We start from the raw sequence: 9,231 nt of genomic DNA, 5'->3' as shown, positions 1-9,231 counted from the left end.
TTCTGTGCTACCAGCTTAGTATAGACCTCCTTCCCACAATATTGCCTGGGGTTGCCTAGCAATCTGACACCAGTCTCTGCTGCAGCAGACATACTATTTGGAGGGATTTTTCCTATTTTTAATTTGTTTTCTGGATAGGTATTATTTTGCAATCACAGGCTTAGCTCAAGAATATGGCACATGCCCAGTTTAAAACAAGTAGATCTAAGAAAATATGGAGAAGAATCCACATGTTATTGAATAGACTGCAACATTCAAAAGCTGTTTTTCCTTTTTTAAAAAAAATCCCCCAGTACTTAGTATAGTGCCTGGCACGTTGTAAGCACTAAATAAATGCTTGTTGAATGATTATTATAATAACTTCTCTATTATTAAAAGTTGAACAGTCTTCCCACATTCATTACTCTTGCCTTCAATCCTGCCATCATGGTTCTCCAAATCCTACGTGTTGTCAAGAAGCAAAAAGAGAATGAAATAAATGTAATATTGATATGGGATCTCATGCTGGCTGGTGTTCCCTCTGATATTTCTCCTTAATGTTTAGGAGGAGAGATACAAGAATTTGCAAGTGGCTCATGCAAATAAATGTTAGAACTGAAAGCAACAAGGAACCAACATACATCTGTATACTTTTAAGTAAAATATGAACCATATTCATGAAATATATCATATAACATAAAAAGAATAGGCTGTATTTGTTATTTTTCAGTCATATCTGAATCTTTGTGACCCCATTTGAAATTTTCTTAGCAAAAATCATAGAGTTGTTTGCTATTTCCTTCTCCACCTCATATTAGAGATGATGAAACTGAAGCAAACAGGATTAAGTGACTTGCCCAGGGTCACATAGCTAGTAAATGTTTAAGTCAGATTTAAAGTCATGAAGATCAGTATTCCTTATTCTAAGACATGGAACTCTATTCACTATCCAGTTGTTAGGGCTTTTAAAGAAAAGGCTTGTGATATAGTGGGAAAAGCTCTGAGTTCAGAACCAAATAGAACTGTATTCCAGGTCTGGCACTAGTTGGTTTTATGATCTTGGACAAATTCCTTTCCTTCTCTAGGTCTGTTTCTTCATCAATAGGAATATACTACACTTTATCTAAAATACAAAGCAAATCAATGAATTGATAAATGATTGAGAGTTTTTCCAAATATTAGCCCACTGATTTTTCTTCTTCATATGAAAGATCATTAATGGACTATTTCAGTAGTGTATACTATTAGTGCATAGTGATTTTCTTCTTAAATGGAAATGATTTGTACAACTAGGATACACAGTATTTAAAGCATTACATTCAGTGTCAGAAGATCTGAGTTCAAATCCTGCCTAAGACACTCAAGTGTGTGATTCTGGGGAAGTCATTTAATCCCTCTCAGCCTGTTTCCTCATCTGTACAATGGAGATAATAAAAGCATCTACCTCACACGGTTATTAAGAGGATCAAATCAGATAATATATATAAAGCACACTTTGCAAACTAGAAAGCATTTCATAAAACACTATTATTTTAATGCTACCAATCTAACCCTTCTTCTATATAATATTTGTGCTGCATATTCAATTTAACAAGATAAAATCCTCATATATTCAATATATGCATTATTAGATTACCTATGGTTAGAAACATATGTATGTATATTATACATAACAAATATACACATATTCAACAAATTAAATTCAATAAATATTTATTAGCATCTAGTATGTGCAAGCTTTGTGCTAGTCATGGAGAATGCAAAAAGAAAAATGAAACACCTTACATTCCTCTGGAGGGATACAATAATAAGTAAAGATGTCATAAATATATATGAAGTAATTTCAAGAGGGATATAGAGGTAGTAACTGGGAGAACAAAAAAAAATACCTTCTGTTAGAGGTGCTTACCTGAGCTGGACTTTGAAGAAAGCTAAGCATTCATTTCTTTCTTTCTTTCTTTCTTTCTTTCTTTCTTTCTTTCTTTCTTTCTTTCTTTCTTTCTTTCTTTCTTTCTTTCTTTCTTTCTTTCTTTCTTTCTTTCTTTCTTTCTTTCTTTCTTTCTTTCTTTCTTTCTTTCTTTCTTTTCTTTTTCTTTCATTTTCTTTCTTTCTTTCTTTCTTTCTTTCTTTCTTTCTTTCTTTCTTTCTTTCTTTCTTTCTTTTTCTTTCATTTTCTTTCTTTCTTTCTTTCTTTCTTTCTCTCTCTCTTTTTTTCTCTTTCTTTCTTTTTCTTCTTCTTCCTCCTCCTCCTCCTTCTCCTTCTCCTTCTCCTCCTTCTCCTTCTCCTCTCCTTCTTATTCTCTGTCATCACTTGGTTAATATGTCATGATTTAATTCAAGTGTTTGTTAAGCATCTATGTATGTTAAGTATACAAAGACAAAAATGAAGCAGTCCCTTGCCTTCAAGTTGCTTATGTTTCTTTAAAATATTTTTAAATTTACATAAATCTAATTTTCTCTCTCCCTTCCCTTCCCTCCCCCACAAATTTTTAAACAAATATGCATAATTAAATCAAATAAATCCCCTCATTGTCTGTGTATATACATCCATATTTCTGTATATGTATACATAATACATATATGATATTTATCATACACACATTTTATATACATATATGTACATATGTACCATTCTGCATTTCCTCTTTTAATAGATGGGTACATTGCTTCACCATTATTCTTCATGAGTCATAGATTGATTACATGGATAGTCATTGCATAATTCTCATAGATTTTAAAACTAGAAATTCTCAAGAAGTGGAGATGAGGAGGGAGTGAATTTCAGACATGGGTAAGCACTAATTCAAAAGCATAAAGGTGAGAGTAAGAATGCCAAGAATGGGAAATAGCTAATTTGTTTATTTGACTTGAATAGAGGGTTTGTGTGAAGGAATAATACCAAAAATACAAAATAAGACTAGAATAATACAAATAAGGAGGAATAATACAAAATAAGACTGGAAAAGTAGGCAAGAGACATATTGTAAAGGGCTGAGGATTTTACTTTTAATTTTAAGAGGCAATAGGAAATCACAAAAGATTGAAATGGGATAAAGAACCTAATTAGAGCCATATTTTAGGAATATGAATTTTACAACCATATGGAAGATAGATTGGTAATGAAGGACAGAAACTATTGGGATCAGGGAGGCTAATGAAGAGGCTCATAGGGTTGAGCTATTGAGTGGACAGAAGGGAATGGATATGAGAGATGTTGTGGTAAGACTGGCAAAACTTGGAAATTTGTCTATATACATTCTTTAGCTAGCAAGGAAAAACTCTGTAGTTAAAATTTGCCACCAACTTCAGTTTTCTATATTGAAAAAAGACACAATCCAGTAAGCACAATAAATATGTGGTAAGAATACCACAAACCAATTCAACTGCTCAAATAGATAGGACCTGGGTTCTAAGAAGAAGGAAAAAAAACAGAAAAAAGAAGGAAACTTATTCATCTTGTTAAATAATTTAGCACTTTTTCTTTCTGAATCTTCTCTTCATGAACTCTATAATCTAGATACACTGACCATGATGCTCTGTTTCTCCTCTTCATGTCTTTATACTCAGTGTCCCCTATATCTGGTACACTCTGCTGCCTTACCTTTGCCTTCTGGTTTCCCTGGCTTTTTTTCAAGAGTCAAACTCAAGTCTCACCTTCCTCATGAGGCCATTCCTTGTTATTCCACCTGTGAAAGGCTTCACTTCTCAAATTGCCTTTCATCTACTTTGTTGCATTCTTAAAGAACAACCTCTGTGAGTAGAGCCATACCACAGGGGACCTAATTGGAATTGGTCAGTTGAACAATACAGTTTTTTCCTTTTATATGAGCTCATGAAGTATTTTCCAGATTTTTCTGAGAGCATCCTGTTTTCGTCATTTCTCATAGAATATAGTATTCCTTCATAATCACATACCATACTTTATTAAGTCATTTCCCAATTGATAGGCATTCCCTCAATTTTCAATTCTTTGCCCTGAGAAAAGAACTTTTATATTTTTGTCCTTTTCCTTTTAAAAAAATCTCTTTTGGGATACATGCCTAATAATGGTATTGTTAAGTTGAAGAATGTACATGATTTTAATAGTCCTTTGGGGCATAGTTCCAAATTACTCTATAGAATGGCAAAATCAGTTCACAATTCCACCAACAATGAATTAATGTCTCTTTTTTTTCACATTTCCCTCCAATATTATTCATCATCCCTCTCTGGAACATTATCCAATCTAATAAGTATGAGGTTATACTTTGGAATTATTTTAATTTAAATTTCTTCAATCAATAGTGAGTTAGGGCATTTTATATGCTTATAAATAGCTTGATTAGTTCATCTGAAAGCTGTTCATATCTTTTGATCATTTATCAATTAGAAAATAGCTCTTATTAATTATTTTTGTAGATTTCATTCAGTTCCCTATGTTTTGAGAAATGAGGCCTTCATCAGAGAAACTTGTAGCAAAATTCTTTTCATGATTACTATTGCTAACTATATTTTCCCATTTATTCTATTTTCTCTATCCTTTTACATCAACCCTACTCAAAAGTGTTTTGCTTTTGACACCTCTTTCCCAATATGCCTCCCTTTCTATCACTCTGCCCCTTTCTCGTACCCCCTTTCCCTCCTATAGATTTCTATACCCATATTGAGTATATATGTTATTTTCTCTTTGAGGCAATTCTGATGAGAGTAAGTTTCATTCACTCTTCCTCCCCTCTTCCTCTCCACTATAAAAGCTTTTTCTTGTCTTTTTATGGCAGATAATTTATGCCATTCTACCTCTCCTTTCCCTTTGACCATGTACATTTCTCTTTCACCCCTTAATTTTATTTTTAAGATATTATCCTGTAGAATAAGATAAATTTATATATCTATATTGAGTGTGTATATTATTTTTTCCTTGAGCCAATTCTGATGAGAGTAAGATTCATTCACCCCTCCCTTTCTCTTCATTGTAAAAGCTTTTTCTTGCCTCTTTTTGACAGATAATTTGCACCTTTCTAACTCTTCCTTTTCTTTTCACTCAGCACATTCCTTCCTCACTTGTTAATTTTACTTTTTTAGACATTATTCCTTTATATTCCATTACACTTCTGCTATCTATAAATACTTCTTCTGACTACCCTAGTAATGAGAAAGTTCTTATGAATGATAAGTATCATCTTCCCATGTAGGAATGTAAACTGCTTAAACCTTATCAAGTCCCTTATGATTTCTCTTTCCTGATTACCCCTTTATGTGTCTCCTGAAATCTATATTTGAAAGTCAAATTTTCTTGCTTTTCATCATAAATCCTTGAAAATCCTTTATTTCCTTGAATCTTCATCTTTCCCTCTGAAGGATTGTACTCAGTTTTGTTGAGTAAGTGACTCTTGATTGTAATCCTAGCTTTTTGGAGTATCATATTCCAAGCCCTCTGATCCTTTAATGTAGAAGCTACTAAATATTGTATTATTCTGACTGTGGATCCACTGTACTTGAATTGTTTCTTTCTGGAAGCTTGCAATATTTTCTCCTTGACCTGAGAGCTCTGGAATTTGACTATAATATCCTAGGAGTTTTCATTTTATTTACCTCTGGTTCTAGAATATCAGGACAGTTTTTCTAGATAATTTCTTGAAAGATGATGACTAGGATCTTTTTTTTTTTTTGGGGGGGGGGATGGCTTTCAGGTAGATCAATAATTCTTGAATTATCTCTCTTGGATCTATTTTCCAGGTTAGTTGTTTTTTTCAATGATATATTTCACATTTGTTTTCTATTTTTTCATTCTTTTGGTTTTGTTTTATTGTCTCTTGATTTTTCATTTGCTCAATTCTAATTTTCAAGGAATTATTTTCCTCAGTGAACTTTTGTATCGCCTTTTTCCCTTTGCCTAATTTTGTTTTTTAAGATATTCTTTTCATTAGCTCTTTGTTCTTGCTTTTGGATCACTCTAATTTCTCTTCCCATTTTTTCTCTATCTCTTGTATTTGATTTTCAAAATCTCTTTTGAGTTCTTTCATGGTCCCAAAATCAATTTTTATTTTTCTTGAAGGCATTATATATGGAAGCCTTGATTTTGTTACCTTTTTTCTAAGTGTATGCTTTGATCTTCCTTGTCACCATTGTAACTTTCTATGGTCAGAATATTTTTCTGTAGTTTTTTCATTTCCCCAGCCTCTTACTTGGCTTTTAACTCTTTGTTAAAGTAGGGCTCTGTTTCCAGGGTAGAGGGTACAATGTTCCAAGATCTGAGGTTTTGTGTAGCTATTTTCAGAAATCCTTCAAGAGAGCTGCAAGTTTTCAGTTCTTCAAGGTAGTATGATTTAAGGAAAAAATGTGTTTACTACTCTCTTGGCTTATGCTTTAGTCCATGAGTTACCATAAGGAATCCTTTCCCTGGATATATTATCATTCATCTATTATAATTATATCTTTTATGTATACAGTTTTTATACCTTTTATCCTTCATTAAAATGTTTCCTCTTTGAAGGTATGAACATTGTGTTTGGCACATTTTTGTAATCACAGTAATTAGCACAATGCCCTTCACACTTAATAAATGCTTGTTGACTGAAAAATAATAGACTATAAAGGATTGTCTATAAAGCCACAAATTTCTATTATATACAGCTTCTTTTTAAAAGGAAAAAAATTAAATATGATAGTGTCAATACTTCCTAACTTATCTTTGTTCTCCTCTTAATTCCTTCCTCTTCCATGTATTTTTAAATGTTTCACCAATACTTTTCTTTCTTTTCTATTTTTTTGAAATTTTAATTACCTGGTTTCCTTAACTCTTCGCTAACCTTGCTGAAATAATAAAAGTTCTCTCTTGTAACAAATATAGTCCAACAAAACAAATTCATTCACTGACTGTGTCTAAAAAATATATGTCTCATTGATTTGTTGTTTCTCTTTGAAGAAATAGGCATCATGTTTCATCATCAGTCTTTTGAAGTCTTTAAAAGACATTTTCTATTATATTACTGAGCTCATTGTATAAACTGTTCTCCTGTTTCTGTTCATTCCATTCTGCATCAGTTCATAAAAATCATTTCAAGTTTCTTTGAATATGTTCTTCATAATTTCTTTTTAAACATTTTAAAATCACTTATTATTTTCTCTTCCCAAATCACTCCCCTCACTGTAAAAATAAAAATAAAAACTTGTAACAAAAAAAAATAGTCAAGTAAAACAAACTCCCATATTGTTCATGTCAAAAAGATGTCTCACTTTATATTATCCATTATCTGTGTCAGGAGGGGGCTATTATGCTTCATCAGGGGTCCTCTGGATTTATTATGATCACTGCATTAATCAGGTAAGCCTTTCAAATTTATTCATTTTTATGTTGTGAATGTTATTGCACAAATTACTGACTTGATTCTGTTCATCAGTCCCAGGTTCTCTAAAAATCATTTCTTTCTTCATTTCCTACAACACATTAGTATTCCATTATATTTATATACCATAATTTCATTGGCCATTCTCCAGTTGATGGGCATCCCTTTAGTTTCCAGTTATTAACTATAACAACAAAAAATGCTGCTATAAAATTTTGCAATATAGCTCCCTTTCTTCTATTGTTGACCTCTGGGGTATATGTCTAGCAATGATGTTTCTGAGTATGCAGTTTATTGATTTTGGGAATATAGTCCCAAATTGCTTTCAAAATGTTTGGATCATTTCACAGTTCCACCAATTGAGTATAATATACTGTCTTCCCTCTAACACTTGCCATTTTCATTTTTAGCCTTTAGAAAAAAAAATTTTGTTACCGTAATCAGAAATCTCAAGCATTGTTTTAATTTGAATTTATTTTATTATTAATTATTGGGGCACCTTTCATATGATTGTTGGTAGCTTTCCTTTCTTCTTTTGAGATCTGCCTTTTAATATCCTTTGAAATTTGTGTGACATTAGGTAATCAATTAATCATTCTGGGTCTCAGTTATTTGAAATTGGATTGGATTAACTCAAAGTCCTTCTTTTATTCTAAATCTTTAACAATCCTAAACTTCTTTAATCATGTCCTTTCTAATTCTAGGAAGTTTCCTAATTCTCCTCTGCCTAAATTTACCTTTTTGCTACTTCTACTCAGTATTCCTGGTTCTTTCCACCAGGGTCACACAAAATAAGTTTAATCCTTTCTACCAATGATATTTCAGATATTTAAAAGCAGCTATTATATCCACACCTCTTCTAAGACTTCTCTAAGCAAAATATTCCTAGTTCCTTTAAATAATCCTCATATGATAGTAAGAAAGTCATGACCCTTCATCCTACCAGGATTTTTTTTTTTTTTTACTTTTCTTTACATTTTCCATCTTATCAATGTTCTTCTTGAACTGTGGCACCCAGAATTGAACATAACACTTCAAAAGAGATCAGGTAAGGGTTGACAGAACTGTCTCTCCTTTATTCTGAGAGGTTATATCTCTCAATGCAGCACAGTAATGCATTAAAAATATTGGAACAGCATCTGCTCCAATTTTGTTGATGTCTCCCATTTCCCATGATCTTTCAAATATTTCTTATATTAGTTCAAGCTAGCAATAACATCCAGGCTCTATTCTAAGCATTCCTATGGAGAGGACTTCTTGCTTGGGATTGGATGCATGGATAGCTTAAATTAGAACTGTCTAATTCTTATTTTGCTTCTATTTTATTTGTAAAGGAGAATGACCAAAATCACAACAAAATAATATTAACAGGTAATTGACTCCCAAATCACAAAATAAATAAGGAGATAATAAAAGATAGCTAGTTGTCCTGGAAGAATTCAAGATATTTGACATGTTTAGAGTAGAATACTAATAGGACATGCTGGCACATTGTAGGGCATAACATTTCCATTAACCTTCTTTAGGGGAACTTTCCTTTTGGCAGTACTCCCCCACCAGCATATATGGTCCATGCTCTATCCAAATCTATAATTTTGTTCCTTTTTTATTTTTCTTTTTTTTTTCTGACTATAGCCTAACAAACAAATGTTTTAACTCTCCTAAGTTTCTTTTGCTAGCATTAGCCATATTTGAAATTTAGCAATCCTGGCTATTTTTATAGAACTTTGCCATGCTTTTATATTTATCCTGTCACTTTATTTTGCTTCCATCTTCTGTTTATTTATTTATTTTTTAATTTAACTTGGATAGATGAGTTCCTTGTGTATCTACATTGGTATTTTGAGAAAAATACTATTTTCACTTCTCATTGGAGTTTTTTCCTTTATGTCTTCAAATTTCACTTTGGGGCTGAATTTTAGTAGAA

This window comes from Sminthopsis crassicaudata, chromosome 4 (assembly GCF_048593235.1).
Source record: "Sminthopsis crassicaudata isolate SCR6 chromosome 4, ASM4859323v1, whole genome shotgun sequence".
In the NCBI taxonomy this organism is placed as follows: domain Eukaryota; kingdom Metazoa; phylum Chordata; class Mammalia; order Dasyuromorphia; family Dasyuridae; genus Sminthopsis; species Sminthopsis crassicaudata.
This window is presented reverse-complemented; position numbering follows the sequence as displayed.